The sequence below is a fragment of the Pongo abelii genome, chromosome 1 (assembly GCF_028885655.2).
Source record: "Pongo abelii isolate AG06213 chromosome 1, NHGRI_mPonAbe1-v2.0_pri, whole genome shotgun sequence".
NCBI lineage: Eukaryota > Metazoa > Chordata > Mammalia > Primates > Hominidae > Pongo > Pongo abelii.
The window spans coordinates 38645830-38660600 of NC_071985.2; the positions used below are offsets into that span (position 1 = coordinate 38645830).

Below are 14771 nucleotides of genomic sequence, written 5' to 3' on the forward strand. Positions count from 1 at the left end.
GATCTTAAACATCTGTCAGATGAGTCATCATTGGGTTATTTTTTATATACATGTATACACAAAATATTTCAAATTGAAAGCAACATCTTAATGCATTCGAAACTATTACAAGCTGTTGTCTAAAACAGATGAGAAAATCTATAACTGTAAAAAGAAATGCACATATTGATATTTAAAATGCATAATTAAGAAAAAAAAAAGATTGCAACACTGTACTTTGTCTCAGCCATGTGGACAAATCACCCATTTGGGCACATTTTCACCCTGACTTCTTTCTGTTCAAGCCATTACAGTGACCACCAGACAGTCCCCCCTCACCCCCACTCCCATGCAGAAACTTCTGTTGTTGCCTGGGAAACAGAATAAGACCTGTCTCAAAAAAGAAAATTCTAAGGTCTGGCCTTACGCATAAACAAAAGAGGCATCTGTCCCCATGACTCATGATGTGATTTTTAAATTGCCCGTAAGGCCTCAGGCTCCCATATTTATTCTCTGCTTCTGTAGGATCAAGCTCCCAGATATGTGAAATTCCTTTAACAAGGGTAAAGTCTTCATTATATAAAGCACTAAACGTGTAGTTGCTGGTGTGAACAGTAACCTATTGACCTGTATGTGCTCTAAGCCAGTGCTTCTCAGATTTTAATGTGCATACAGATCACCTGAGGGTCTTGTTAACATGCAGATTCTAACACAGTAGGCGTGGGGTAGGCTCATGGCTTTGTATTTCTCACAAGCCCCCAGGAAGGCTGTAAGCTAGAGTGTCTCAACTAGGAGTGCATCCAACTTATCCATGATGCTATTAAAACATTTAGATTCAAGACCTCCATTATAGGCTACTAAATGAGCACCTCCAGAGTAAACACCAGGCATGAGTATTTTATATATATATATAGTGGGTTATATATATTTTTTACATGTATACATATATATATATATATTTTACATGTATATATATATATATACATATATATAAAACACCTCCTCTACCGGTGATTCCAATGTGCTCCTCTGGGTAAGAACCATTACCAAGATTAGTTTATCTTGATGGGAAGTTCTAGCGTGAGGGTAGGGGTGAGGGGGTACTCTCTGGTGGTCACTGTAAAGGCTTGAACAGAGAAGAGTTAGACTTCTGGGGTAAAAATGTGCCCAAATGGGTGATTTTATGCACATGGCAGAGACAGAGCTGGAGAATGAGGAAGAAGAGGCTGGACAAATGTCCTCGCCTTCATTTCTGTTCTTTAGCTTTAATGTTTCATCTTGCTCAACTTTCTCATCACCTCACCCTTCAGGTAAGCTGTCCTAGAAGTCAGTGGGAGAAACAGTTTTGGGGTGGGGGTTAGGGAGGAGCAGCAGAAATCTACCCTTAATGCTCATTTGAAGGGCAAGGAGCAACCGATGTTTAAGTTTTTTCCAGGGGCTGTTTCTGGTTCTTTAGGCATCATGTGAGTGAGGATTATTCCAGGCGGGCTCTGGTTTGGGAGTGCTACATGAAACATCCCTCCCAGCAAATTTCTCTAAAGAGTGGTTGATACTTACTTTACGAATGAGTTCAGTGAAAACTGTGGACTCTAGCTAAATATGGAAAACAGAGTTTTTAGATGGCAGCTGCCCAAAGGGTTTGGAACTCTTTTTCTATAACAAGCTCAGTTGAGAACTTGAGATTTTCTAAGGAGGAACATTTGAAAGCATCTTGGTGATGGAGACAAAGTAACATGTACAGCAAGAGGCAGAGATGCCTTCAGAATGCCTGCATCATTGCTTGGGGCAGGAGACCACCTGCTAGCCAGGTGGCATATTAAGATTAAGAGTAAGCTAATTGCCTACTTTTTTTAAATGCTTGTGAAATTATTCTTTGCAAATAAACGAGCCACCCAGGTACAGCTCAAGTACTTGCAGGTGGAATGAATCACTGCAGGGAGAAAGTACTAAGGGGAAAAGTGGGCTATATTAATAGCAGTGTCCAGCCCCCTTGACTATGTGGGAAGCCATCACCAGCGCTCCCAGCTGAGTCGTGACACTCTGCTATAGAAAGGCAGCAGGTGAGTGGGGAGGGCAGGTGACCCCAAATAGCACATGAGCCTACTGAGACTGGGCTTCGCTATCCACGGTGCTAGCAGAGCAGCTTTGCGCTCTCTGGCTCAGTCTATATTCTTAATACACTTAGCTGCTCTATGTTTTATGTTTAGTTCCCAGCCTAAAGAAGGAGAATATGGTCAAGGCCACTTCCTAAAAATCAACAGACATCTGCAGCCTGGACTTCTCTCTTCTCCCCAGGTGGTCCCTGTAGCCATGGCCACAATGCCTACACCTTTGATGGAGCTATTGGCCACTGGAGTGGGTGGAGAATTATTTGGGAACAGGGGAAATCAATTTTGCTTAGAAGCTTACAGTCAATAATAAAGGATTTAAGAAAGGCTGGGTTCATGTCTCTTGTCTTTTAAATTCTTTGCTTAGAAAATTGTGTGAGAGAGTGAGTGTCTTAATCCCCCTTCTGCAGTATCCCTCTCTCTGATTGTGGTTTCTTCTTCTGGCTGTCAATGAGTGTTTTTGCCTGTAACTGGTGATGTCTTCGGCCTGGGTATGGACTTGTTCTGAAGTGGATAAAACTTTAGCTAATTGCTCTTGGGAGGAGACTTCCAGAACTTTCTCACACTCATACCATTACCTTCCTTCATCACTAAACATTTGTATGCAGGTGATTTTGGGTTAAAATGAATAAAAAGAAATTGCAAAGGGTAGGCTAAGAAGTGAGCCCCAGACATTTATCACCAGTTAAACATCTATTGTCTGAATTATTACTTCCCAGCCCAGGGGCTGTCATGATGCTCAAACCAGGGCTAAGGTCAATTGTCTGGTTTTCTGTATCTATACATATATGACATCTCCATGGTGCTAGCAGAACATTTGCGTTCTCTGGCTAAATCTGTGTTCTTGATACACTTACCTGCTCTCTTTTATGTTTAGTTCTCAGCCTATAGGAGGAGAATATAGTCAAGACCATATCCTAAAAATTGACAGACACCTGGAGTCTGGACTTCTCCCTTCTCTTCAGGTGGTCCCTGTAACCATGGCCACAATGCCCACACCTTTGATGGGCCAGCCCTAGGTGGATGATGCCCCTGCTTGTTACTGGTTGTAACTGGTGGACAGCTACCACTTGCCATCCTGGTCTCTAAACCTTTCAGACATAAGCTCTGCCACATTTCTTAATCTGCTCTTCAGAGATGCTCCCAAAGCTGCCATGGGTAAAGGGTGGCTCTGTAGATTCAGGTTTTGGGAGGTTGTGCCTTTGGTTGTAGATTTTCCAGGTACCTTTCTCTATTTTCTTATTTTTGACCATATTGGAATTAGGCTTTGATTATTCATCCCTTTTCTTGGACTAGCTGAATTAATCTGAAGCAATTTGTTCTCTGAGTCCCAGTTTCCTCATTTATACATTGAGGGGATACCCCTTCTATTTTTGTTATTCTGTGAAATGAGATATAAACTTTCTCATTATGACTTGATAATATATTGAGATTGGGAGGAGGAATACATTATTGTATAAAACAAGATTTGTGGTTTTTAAGTTAACGGGTAGATTCCAAATATAAAGGCTCCTTTTCTCTAAATGAATCATTTGCTGAATTTTTCCTACTTAACATAGCATTATAAATATTAGGGGAAGAATGTTTCCGGAATAACATGATTTTTGGCCCTCTTTTATTTCATTTATGTGACAAAACTCATCGAGATAAACACATTATGCCAGTAGATAAGACTTTGGTTTCATTTTTTTTTTTTGGCTTAGATAAATGCTTTTACTGCTAGGCATATTAAAATGTCACCTGATTTGGAGTCATCAGTCTCCTAGAAGAAGAATTGAAAATGCTCAACAAAGAATTCACAAGAGGCAGAGGAGAACTGGGCTGACTTGAACCAGGACAGTTTGGGTCTGTCGGCGGAATTTAGACAAAGGTATTGATCAGAAAGACAGGACTAACAATGGATCCATTTGGCAAGAAAGATGCAAGCCAGTGTCCTGGCAAGACCTGATAAATCTTCCAAGGATTGTGTTTCTCTGACCCTGGGCTAGGGGCAATTGTGGCTTTTGAAGCTCTTAAAGGCAAATGCTTCTCTGGTTAGTTGCACCCAATCAGGCTGGGCCTGGGCTCTGTAGAGTGCCCTTGTCCCTGGGGAGGAATGCACTTGCCCACCAGGAGCCCTGGGTCCTCCTGTAGGACAGAGTTCCTTGGGGGATTTGAGGTCCATTGGAAAGTTTCTGGCACTGTTGAGTCAGCAGGGTTGGCCTCTCATGACAAGCTCCAGCTCTCTCTGTTTATCATCTGCCTCAGTGGCCAAGCCTCTGGAGAGCAGTCCTGGCTACAAGGACTTTGCTGCATCTCAAACTTGGGCCACCTTCCAAACCTGGCTTTCTGTTATTTTGTGCCTACTGTGCTCCATACCGTGGGCAAGGGGCTTTAGATGTGATCTCTTTTAAGCCACAGGGGCCCTACCAGGTAGGTGTTATCTCTGCTTGACAGAAAAAGAAACTGAGACTCAAAAAGGAACAAAAGTTTACATGGCCAGTAAGTGACAGAGCTAGGGGTTGAATCCAGCTCTGTCTCACTCCAGATCTCTTGCACTTTTTTACCATAGCCGCCAAACATTATCATGGAAAAATGAACATTATAGTGGTTTTTCAGTAGAGCTTTTGAGTGGCCTTATATTCATGCTTGATTTCCACTGGAAAAGCTAGCACGTGATGGAAATGTTGGAACTAGGGAAAGAATAGAAGACAGGGGCCCCAAAAGAGGACATACCACTCAGATAAGATGTGATGTGAAACTCATCTTTTGAGCATAAACAGATGGCGTAGTTGTGCCTAGAATTTCCACATTGCCTTTGGCTGTATGGTCTTTTTAATGGGATATCTAAGAAATTCTAACATCTTTTCTTGATTAGTAAAGCTAGTGTTTGTTCATGAAAGAAAGGGAACCATGAAATGATTTTAACCTGTAACCTACATAATGTTTGTAGCTTTAGAAGCACATATTGTTTCCCTTGGGCCAAGCATGTTTGCCTAAATATTATTTAAATAGTGCATCCTTGTCTTTGGTGGATGAGGTAGGGGCTCTAAGTGTGAAATTCTCATTCTACAGGGGTTTTGTTTATTTTGTGGTTCACAAAGCACAAGGGACTCTTTAAAATTTTTTTCCTCAGCAATCTGGGGACTAGAATCATTAAAATAGAAGGCTTCCTAGAAGTCATTTAGGTTCATTAAAATTTAAAATTTACTCTCCTGGTCAAAGAAAACCTTTGCATGCAGCCCATGTTGACTGAGGGCCTACTATGTGCTAGGCACAGCACTGCAGCTTTGCAGGACTTAGTTACTTTGCTTGGCTGCTCCCTCTCCAGCCTTCTCTCACACTACCTCCTCTTGCTTCCCAAGCTCCCAGCTCCAAACACTTGAGCTTCTTTGAGCTTTTGAACATGCCAAGCCCCTCCTTCCCTCTGGGCCTTTGCCTGTGATGTTCCTTCAGCCTGGAATCCCCCTTCTCCACTGTTTTCTCTGATGGGTTTTCCTCCTCCCTCACACATACTCCCCTTAGAGATGCCTTCTGTACCTCCAGAGGGAAAAAGCCTCATTCTCCATCATGCTTTCTTTCTAAGCACATTGTTTTTTTATTCTTCCAAACACTTCTAATTTGTAAATATATATTTGTTTCCTTATTTACTCTCTTTCTCTTCTGTTAGTCTTTAAACTGTGTGGGGGCAAAGGCCAAGTCTGATTTGCTCACCAGAATATCCTTAGCATTTAGCATGATTCCTGGCATGTAGTAGTAGGCAGGGACTCAGTAAATAGTCATGTGCCACATAACATTTCACTCAACAACAAACTGCGTAAAGGATGGTGGTTCCCAAATGTTATAATACCATATTTTTACGGTGTCTTTTCTATATTTAGGTATTTGTAGATACCCAGATACTTACCATCATGTTATTATAGCTTACAGCATTTAGGACAGTAACAAGGCGTACAGGTTTGTAGCCTAGGAGCAACAGGCTATACCATATAGCCTGGGATTATAGTAGGTATCCCATCTAGGTTCATATGAGTATACTCTGTGATGCTCACACAAGGATGGGATCACCTAAAAATGTATTTCTCAAACTGTATCTTATTGTTAAGTGACACATGATGGTATTTATTGATTTTTGAATAGGTGTATCTCCAATTGATGAAACTAAAGGTCAGAGAGTTAATGTGACTTCTCAAAGTTACCCACCTAGTGAATAGCAAAGGTATGACACTAATCTAGTTCCTGACTCTCAAATCCAGTGTTGCTTCACCTTACAGTGTCATGTAACTTTTATTTTAAGAACATAGCTTTCCTGCCACACTGTTGGGATGATAGAAGTAGGTTATTTTGGCTGTAGTAGTTATGTCTTAGCTCAAAAAGTGAGAAAGTGAAAGAACAAGAAACCCAGACACACTAAACCAAGAACATTTTGAGGGAGACAACAACATGTTCTCTATTAGTTGGGAGCTTCTTGGGCTCAGGAATCATTGCTTTCCAAAGGCTGGCAGTGCTGTGACCAGAGAGAATCATTTAGCATGATTTAGTCAACTCAGAGAGAAGGCTGGATTGACTCCTTTTTCTGTGTCCCAGAGCAGACAGCACATGGCTTTGTCTTCTGAGGATACGTGGGCCATGAAGACAAATATTGAACAGCCCTTTAGGTGAGTGAGAAGGTTGATTTGGCAGCATGAGAATGCAGAGAGCTGCCTGCTCTCTTGCTGTGCCTGAAATGACCTTTTTGTGCATGAAATGAGAGATACTGAGCATGGCTGTTGGAGGCCAGTAGGCTCTAAAGAGGTAGAAGAGACATCTGGAACAAGCTCTAGAAAGTAGGCTTTTGATCCCCCCACAGGATGCTGATAAACAAAGCCTATTTTCCCTTTCCTCTGATGAAAAGCTTTATTGTGGCTTTCACTCATTGTGAATCATGATGTTAGAGTGGCATTGTTCTGCCTCTTGGCTTGCTATTGAGACTGCTGCGTCAGGCCTGAGCTGGTGCCCCAAAGTCCCTCCAGAGTTCTTGCTTTGCCAAGGCCAAGCTAGCACAACTGTGGGAGGAGTGATAGGCCTGCACATCTCCAAAGCCCCCTTTGGATTCAGCAGTTAATTTCTGGGTTCTGCATTTAACACAGATCCAAGTGGTTATTTTTTTTTAATTTTTTCTTTTTGAGACAGAGTCTCACTCTGTCATCCAGGCTGGAGAATGGTGACAGGATCTCGGCTCACTGCAACCTTCACCTCCCGTGTTCAAGTGATTCTCATGCCTCAGCCTCTCGAGTAGCTGGAGCTATAGGTGCGTGCCACCATGCCCAGCTACTTTTTTTTGGTATTTTTTTTTCTTTAGTAGAGACTGGGTTTCGCCATGTTGGCTAGGCTGGTCTTAAATCCTGACCTCAAGTGATCCACCCACCTCAGCCTCCCAAAAGGATGGGATTACAGGCCTGAGCCACCGCACCTGGCCCCAAATGTTTTTAGATAAAAATTAATTATTTGCTTTATCTCTTCCTGCTAATCAGTGTCTTTCACAGCTCATGTTCTCTTTTCTCCTTCTGTGATGTCTTCCTTGACTTTTTTTCCTTTTTTGAAAGCTTTCTTCCTAGGGCAGGCACTTAAACAAGTGCTTTGCTTTGCTTCTTCTCACACATGTTCAGCTTCCTCCCCTAAATACAGGGAACGCTCCCCAGGGAAGATCCCAAGGCTCATATAATATGTTGTTCCTTCTAAGACACACAGTGCTGTGGTTTACCATGTGCTCCATGGACTTATACTTAAATCACAGACAGTCACAGCAGGAAGGGATTTATTGGTCATCTTGTCAAGGAGTTTCCACCCTGGGCGGTGGGCAAGTTTGGGAAAGGGGTGGGGTAGATGGAGCTCCTTCCTCTCCCACCTGAGTAGCTATTCTTTGTTTTACATATTGAACTTCTATTTAAATTGTTGCTTGATTAAAAGGCTCATGGCAGCTGGGTGCAGTGGCTCATGCCTGTAATCGCAGCACTTTGGGAGGCTGAGGTGAGAGGATCACCTGAGGTCAGGAGTTCAAGACCAGCCTAACCAACATGGAGAAACACCGTCTCTGGTAAAAATACAAAATTAGCCAGGTGTGGTGGTGCATGCCTGTAATCTCAGCTACCCGGGAGGCTGAGGCATGAGAATCACTTGAACCTGGGAGGCAGAGGTTGCGGGGAGCTGAGATCACGCCATTGAACTCCAGCCTGGGCAAACAAGAGCAAAACTCCGTCTCAAAAAAAAAAAAAAAAAAAAAAAAAAAAAGGCTCATGGCTTAAAACCATGGTTTGACAAACCCTATTCTAATTCAAATCCTCCAAGGACGCAATGGTAATCCAAATGAATCCTTACAGAAATTCTTAGAGGGAATTCTGTTGTTTTTAATTTTGTCTGAATTGTATCCATATAGTAGAATGTTTATAGGATTCTGTACAAGTATACGTATATTTTAATATGTGCACATAATACACACACACATATGTATGTATATGTGTAAGGCCAGGTTCCAATGCTCACATCTTTAAAGAAGCAGTTGATATCCTTCTATCTAGAAGTAATCTTGCATTGCCTTTTAGTGTACTACTTAATCTTTTTTTTCTCTTAAAGTTATTTTACTTTGCCTTGAATTGTAATTAGTTGTGTACATTTCTTTCTCTGCTATACTCTAAGCTTTTTAAGGTCTAAGACACTTAACTCTTTACTTTTGTAACCTCTATAACACCTAATAATGTGCTCTGCCACACATGCAATTAAGGAATCTGTAGTTTATTTGAGAAGAATCATAAAGTAGAAAAAAATGGAAATGGGGGCCCAGTTGGTAAGATGTTATTATGAAGTCAAATATATGGGATATTATTATGAAGCCAAAATTTCATGCTTGGGCCTCATAAGAACCTAATTTGTTTTTCATACAGAAAAATGTCACATGACCAAGATTGTATCTTGACCAACTATCTCACAGATTTATGCTGTTATTCAAAAGATGTGACAGAGAAGATGGTACTTATGGCTCAGTGCAAATTAACTTCCATCACTGAAAAAAACAACTTTAGTTATAGGGCTTATTATAGAAGGCCAGTAATGTCAGTGATATAAAGGACTGCATGTGGGTGGGACGCTAGAGACCACTCTTGCACTAATGATCTAGAACGTGGGTTGTTAACATGGACTATTGAGTCTTGACAGAACTCAACTCAAATGCAAATTAAATTGAATTGAATTTATAAAGACAAGGGTCGGGGAAAGTAGCCATGTGACCAACCAGTCAGTAAGAGAAATGTGAGCATTGGCAGATTTGTATGGTTCACGTGCCCAATTCTCAGTGTCAGATCATTTTCTAAATTGTAAAATGACAGGAAAGAAATATGGTATGTTGAGTAACATAATTCAGACAACATTTATTGAATGTCTACTACCTATAGGGTATTACTATCTATAAGACAGTATCTTTAACTATCTAGAAGGTATTAAGATTCATAAGATGTAGCCTCTTACTTCCAAGAACCTATAACTCTCTTTGACAGTCCTGTTTCACAAATTGTTCACGACATAGATGGACATTATCAACTTTCAACGCACTTAAGGTTGAGATTTCTCAGCATTTATCACTGTTTTTCACCTTAAAGGACAGTTGCCTTCCAAGATCTGGCCCACCCTTTCAGTCTTCCACTCTTCATCTCTGACCTGCACACTTAGAGCTAGGGGAATGGTTATATTCTATCTAGTTTTGCTCATGATAATTTTGGTCATGAGGGAGATGCTAAGAAATTTCTTAAAAAAAAAACACAGAAAAGAGGATGATAGATTTATGTATTACAAGAACTATTGCATGGAAACGTGACTTAATTTAGGTCCCTGTGGGAAGTATTAGAATATGACATTTAAGTGTAAGTATATTATAATTTCCTGATAGGCACTAATGACGTTAATGAAACTTCACTTCTAACCAGTGATTAGGATTTACAGTGGAAATACGTGACCCTAATTAATAGAGGTATTTTTTGTACTTCTTTGCTGTTGACCTTGTTCATTCTTTAGCCATGACACAAACAACAGGTTGTTTTAGCTTTTGGATTAAGTGTTATTCTGCACATAAGTGATGAGATTTTTGTAACCTTGCATTTATTTATTTATTTAGAGACGGAGTCTTGCTCTGTTGCCCAGGCTAGAGTGCAGTGTATGACCTTGGCCCACTGCAACCTCTCCCTCCTGGGCTCAAGCTATTCTCCTGCCTCAGCCTCCCAAGTAGCTGGGATTACAGGTACCCGCCACCACACCTGGCTAATTTTTTGTATTTTTAGTAGAGAAGTAGAGACGGGGTTTCAACATGTTGGCCAGGCTGGTCTCAAACTCCTGGCCTCAAGCGATCTGCCCGTCTCGGCCTCCCAAAGTGCCGGGACTGCAGGCATGAGCTACCACACCTGGCCACACTTTACTTTTAGATCTAGTGCTTATATGAAGATTTCAAGGGGCAGAGCTATCTTTTGACCTCTCTGTAAACAATATGGAAAGAACTTGCTTTTCTTGTTGACACTGACTTTTGCCCTCCTCCAATAATTAAAAAGGCTGTAATCTTTAAATTTGTGGGGAAATTGGGCATTTGTTGGTTAATTGGCAGTATCTACATGCTACAATTAGTCTCATTATGCTTCAGTTATATTAATTAAACTCTTGTCCTGGAGAGCAGGCATTCACTCATTTTTCTTCCCTGCATCCCTCCGAATGTGCATCTGGAAGCTGCTTCCTTGTGGTATTATGAGCACATGGAGCAGAATCCTTGTATTTTATTCATATATCCCCAGCACGGTTCTGACATATAATGCATACTTAATAAATGTTTGTTAAGTTGAATCAAACAGGTAGAGACATAGTTTGGAAAATCCATGATGGTAACTCCAGTGACTTCTAAACTTGTTTTCCAGGTACAACAAATGCTAGCCCATACAAATGCTTTGCAGGTCTTCCCATTCCCATCCATCTTACTGTATTATTAAAATAAAGAAAACAACAATCTTCATGAAAGAAGAGAGATGGAAGAAAGGAAGAAACCCATTTGTTTATTTATTTACTTTTTTGAGACGGAGTCTTGCTCTGTCGCCAGGCTGGAGTGCAATGGCAAGATCTCGGCTCACTGCAACCTCCGCCTTTCGGGTTCAAGCGATTCTCCTGCCTCAGCCTCCTGAGTAGCTGGGATTACAGGCGTGCACCACCATGCCCAGCTAATTTTTTTGGTATTTTTAGTAGAGACAGGGTTTCACCATGTTGGCCAGGATGGTCTCGATCTCTTGACCTCGTGATCCACCTGCCTTGGCCTCCCAAAATGCTGGGATTACAGGCATGAGCCACTGCACCTGGCCAGAAGAAACCTATTTGAATGCCAGTTTTATGCCGGGCACAGTGTTAGAAACTTTTACATACAGTGTCTTATTTATCACCAAGGTGTTTTTTCCCTTGACCCAGCAGGTTGTTTTTACTGAAAATCCAGCCAAACCAAAAAAGGAATTGTAACTTGGCTTGCTGGAAATCCCTGAGGGCACCAGATGCTGCTGAAGGCTATTGATAAATATGGGCCATGACAGAAGTCCTTCTTTTTGGTCTCATCAGTAAATCAGCATCTTTGGGAAAAAAATTATTAGTTGATATATTGACAGTAAGCCATACCAACTCCTAAGCCCTTCTTACTCAGAGTCAATTGCTATTCACCTGGACGAGGCAGCTGACTGTTTCTGAAGCAGAGTTGTATGTGAGGTAGAGATAAAGACAAGTCATCTTCTTAGTCTATCTGTGCTGTAAGAGATGAACTAGATGACACTGGTAGCTGTGTTTCTAAAACAAAATGTTATTACAAATAACAAACAGTTGGCCTCAACCTCTGATAGTAAATGTGAATATTAATGCTGTGCTCCTTTCTACACAAACATGCATTAAATAGACATGATCCTGTGACCTCTGGTAAATACTGTGTACCATTTGGTTGTTTTTAATTAGCCTTGACCTCCCTACCTCAATGTCCACTTAGGGCAGTTTAGCCCTAGTATGTCAGGTGTTGGGAGATTTGATTTCGAAGAGAAGAGAATTCCAACCCAAAACCCTAGTGATAACCGATACCAGAGTAGAGTTACAGCATAGAAAGATCAGCATTCAGCCAGAATGGGAGAGTGCAAACGTTTGCCAAATAGCCTGCTTCTTCCACCTTCTGAAGAGCTAAACATATTAGTGGTTACTTTCTTAATAAATTATACAATAGGATATTCCAGGGGGGCTATTTTCTGGGTGATTGCTCAGCATATAGAGCGCCAATCACTGTTAGTATCATTAATGGTTTATCAGAATGGTCCAGTGGTCTAGAAATGCTGCTCCCATGTTTCTTGGAAGCACATTAACTCAACCTAAGCAGCAGAGCTATGCACTAGTTGATCCAATGCAATATCATTCCTTTTTCTTGCTTCCGCTAAGAGAGCTTTCTCTACCTTCTGCAGGTCTTGTAATGGATCCGTATTAGATGACTTTGAATGATTTGCGGTCACATTCCTTATTTCTTTCACCAAGGACATTTTAGAGGAAAGACTACTTTCTCTGTAACTTTGGCTTATTGGCTTGTTAATATATGTAACGAATGAGGAAATGTGGGTGGTGGGGCATCCATCTCCCAGATGGGAAACAAAGCCTCCTTAGAGTTCTTGTAGCAAACTGTCTCACAGATGTATGCTGTTATTCACAAGATGGGACAGAGAAGATGGTACTGGTTGCTCAGTGCAAATTAACTTCCATCACTGAAAAAAAACTTTAGCTATAGGGCTTGTTATAGAAGGCCAGTAATGCCAGTGGTAAAAAGGACTGCATGTGGGTTAAGATGCTAGAGACCACTCTTGCACTAATGATCTAGAATGTGGGTCTATTAGAGTTGCCAACCTCATCATCACTGAGGGGATTTTCAGCCTGCTTTCCTTAAAACTCAGCTGTTTTATCACCTGAAATCTGAAAATAGTAACACCACACACGGGTATGAGTAATAAATGCTATGCCATGATTAAAGGATCTAACCCTGTGCCCCACACTTAGTAACCAGTCAGTAGATGTCAGTTGAGTTTAAATTCCCCTAACATCCCCGGCTTATTAAATCATTGTACCTTTGACTAGCATGTAATGGTTATTTTTTTATCTAGTCCATTTGTTAGCACAGTCTCTCACCATCTGTGTTCCCTGTCTATCTGCCAACCTAGAAAAACCCTTTTCGTGTCTCTAAATAAAGAGTTTGATTTTTTAAGATAACACTTGTTATATTTTGGGTTTTATTACTCTATGCTGCAGAGTATTCTTATTTCAAAGGAATAATTTCATGTCTTATTAAAATAACTAAGACCTTATGTGATTGTCGGTGAGCTTCCACGACCATGGTAGGGGAGGTAAGCAACATGTTCTTGTGCCCTGGTGCTATTTTTGGCTAACAGAGCAAATGGAAAATCCAGAGCTGGTGGGGAAAAGCCAAATTTGCAAGTACATCAGATTCACTGAGTAGGTGTGTGTTGGGTCAGTGTTTATCACCAGAGCCTACAGTAAGTGGAATGAGAGCACTCAATGGGTATTCATTTGGGGAAATTTTGTTGAAGAAGGAGCTCATGTTATAGCCACTTAAAAACCTGCTTGTCAGAAGTTTTCAGGATTCTCTCACACTGTGTTTTCCCACATATATTTCTTTGTCCCCTCCAGAGTGTGCATGGGATTGAAAGACAACACCAAGTCTCTGTCCCTGGTCCCCTACTGCTTTAGTCCAGTAGTATTAGCAATTCATTAGGATCATAATTTATTAGGGTTCATTGGTCCTTAGAAAAGAAGACAGATCCTATATATATACACAGGTGAAAAACCTAATAGTGAACAGTTTTCCCCATGTTAAAATAAGAGAGTATAGAAGCCTTGGGGTATAATAATAGTGATTATTCCCATATAGTTTCAAGACTTTGGATCTGCATGGGCCTGTTACGTTTTCCCATGTCCCAAGTCCTATAAAGTTATCACCATGGGTGGCTGAGAGAAACATGTCAATTTCTTAAGTAGTTTTAAGAATATCTACATTTAATCTAGCTATATAGGAGTAGAAGTTATCATTTCACAATTAATTATTTTTCCCAGCCTGAATCATATTCTAAAATTCAGCATTTGCTGTGCAGGGAGTAAAATAAACTTCCCATTCTCTGATGGTTTTCTTGAAAACGTAGAGGATCCCAGAAACGCAAGGCTAGAAGGAACTAGTTGATAGCTTATAGTCCACTGGATCTTACAGGGGGCCTTGAAGGCTGGCCTTTTATGGTATTAATAGGATATTGAACCAGCATGGCTTCCTTTTAGAAGAAGACAGGCATAAATGACAAAGCATGGAACTGTGATGAGAGTATCCACTTTGGAAGAGGAAAAGGCATAAACTAGTGATTCCCTTAAATAGTTAAAGGGTATTTAACAGGAAGCAGCTTCATTTGTTGTCCATTACCGACTGACCATTTTTGGGGTTCAGGTTTTGAGTTGTTTTTTAAAGTAGGAGGAACAAGTTTTTGCAGAGGCTACTGCTCTGTTTTGCCCCATCTCTGTCCTGTCTACTGGCCCACATTTGTGGGACAGCTGGCCTGGTGTCTGTCTGTGAGGAGAAAAGCAACAGGTCCATACAAGATTCAAATCCACCAGTTTGACCTTGTTAGTGAAGTC

The 14771-nt window shown here is 41.0% G+C and overlaps 1 protein-coding gene and 1 long non-coding RNA gene across 3 annotated transcripts in view; one reads left to right on the forward strand and one right to left on the reverse strand.

The window, feature by feature from the left end:
• The window catches only part of LOC129048105 (uncharacterized), a 49337-nt gene extending 48870 nt beyond the window's left edge, over positions 1 to 467 (reverse strand). Inside the window, exon 1 of the long non-coding RNA XR_008510159.2 lies at positions 217 to 467. This is a non-coding gene — a long non-coding RNA (uncharacterized LOC129048105). The remainder of the gene's footprint in view (positions 1 to 216) is intronic.
• KCNH1 (potassium voltage-gated channel subfamily H member 1) overlaps positions 1 to 14771 on the forward strand; it is a 471857-nt gene that overhangs the window by 295885 nt on the left and 161201 nt on the right. The gene's annotated exons all lie outside the window — the stretch shown is intronic.